At 38.3% G+C, this 1914-nt stretch overlaps 1 pseudogene; it reads left to right on the top strand.

The window, feature by feature from the left end:
- The first annotated feature begins 633 nt into the window (after positions 1-633).
- Positions 634-1114, top strand: LOC102816824 (annotated as a pseudogene).
- Positions 1115-1914: the final 800 nt, after the last annotated feature.

Raw genomic sequence — 1914 nt, 5'->3', positions numbered from 1 at the left:
GAAGGATTCTATGTGGCACTGTGGGGTAATGCGCTGGACTACAATGTTAGTTTAAACCGCAAGCTCAGTGGTTCAAGCTCACGAGTCATTCCTTGGAAACCCTATACAGGGTCGCTATGGGTTGGAATCAACTGGACAGCAGTTAACAACAACAACAACAACAACATAGGAAAAAATATCAAATGATGCAGAACACATCAAAAGAAGATGGAAGTATACACAGAGTCACTGTACCAAAAAGAAATGGTCTGATCAACCATTTCAAGAGGAAGCATTATGATAAAAAACTAATGGTACTGAAGGAAGAAGTGCAAGCTGCAGTGAAGATAATGGCAAAATCCAAGGCTCCTGAAAGTGATGGACTAAGACCTGAAATCTTTGAACAAACTGATACAGTACTGGAGGCTTTCACTTATTTATGCCAAGAAATTTGGAAGACAGCTACCTGGCCAACCAATTGGGAGAGATTCATATTTTTGCCCATTCCAAAGAGAGGAGACCCAATGGAATGTGGAAATCATTGAACAGTATCATTAATATCACATGCAAGTAAAATATTTATGAAGGTATTTAAAAAAACAGCTACATTTCCTTTCTGCTGGAACTGCCATATTGCAATAATCCACCAAAACGATGAACACACAGGGGGAGAGGTGGGGCACCCCCCGCTATCTATTCTCCAGGTCTTTCAGAAAGCATGGGGTCATTCCTTTAACCACATACATTCGAATCTACAAGAAAGGCAATAATGTGGACATTAAGGGAATGGGTATAATCCAAAGAGGCATGTCCCACGAATGTTACCATAGCAAAATGGGAAGAGTCTACAATGTGACCCAGCATGCTATCAGCATTGTTGTGAACAAGCAAGTCAAGGGCAAGATTCTTGCCAGGAGAATTAAAGTGTGCATTGAGCAGATAAAACACTCTAAGAGCCAAGATAGCTTCTTGAAGCAAGTGAAGGAAAATGATCAGAAAAAGAAGGAAGCCAAAGAGACTTTTGACTGGATTCAGCTAAATTGCCAGTCCGCTCCCCACAAAGGCACACTTTGTGAAAACCAATGGAAAGGAACCTGAGCTGTCAGAACCTATTCCCTATGAATTCATGACATAAGAGTAGTAAAATAAAGATGTCTGAAATGTAAAAAAAAAAAAAATGTTAACAATATGGAACTGCCAGAAATTCAAGCCAGAATCAGAATAGAACATGGAATAAGGGATATCATTGCTGGTGCCAGATGGTTCTTGGCTGAAAGCAGAGAATATAAAAAATATGTTTAATTGTGCTTTATTGGCTATACAAAGACTTTAGACTGTGTGGATCATAACGACCTATGGATAGCATTATGAAGAATGGCTGTTCCAGAACACTTAATTGTGCTCATGAGGAATCTGTGCATAGACTCAGAGGCAGTCATTCAAACAGAACAAAGTGATACTGAATAGTTAAAAATCAGGAAAGGCATGCACCAGGGCTGTATTATTCCAAAATAATTTTTAAATCTGTATGCTGAGCAAATAATTCAAGAAGCTGGATTATATGAAGAAGAATAGGAGGAAAACGCATTTACACCTTATGATATGCAGATGATCCAGCAGTTGATACTATCTTGCTTGCTGAAATTGAAGAGGATTTAAAATGCTTACTGATGGAGATCAAAGACCAGTCTTCAGTATGGATTGCACTACAATGTAAAGAAAACGAAAACCTTCAAAACTGGGTCAATACAAATGTCATGATAAATGCAGAAAAGTTTGAAGTTATCGAAGACTTCATTTTGCTTGGATGCACAATCAACACTCATGGAAGTAGAAGGCAAGAAATCAAATGACATATTGCATTAGGCAAATCTGCTGCACAAAACTTCTTTAAAATATTTAAGAGCAAAGATTATCAGATAGGAGACTAAGGTG

Source organism: Chrysochloris asiatica, unplaced genomic scaffold (genome assembly GCF_000296735.1).
Source record: "Chrysochloris asiatica unplaced genomic scaffold, ChrAsi1.0 scaffold00024, whole genome shotgun sequence".
Lineage (NCBI taxonomy): Eukaryota > Metazoa > Chordata > Mammalia > Afrosoricida > Chrysochloridae > Chrysochloris > Chrysochloris asiatica.
Note: the sequence above shows the minus strand (reverse complement) of the source record. Positions and strands in the feature narration are given on the sequence as shown.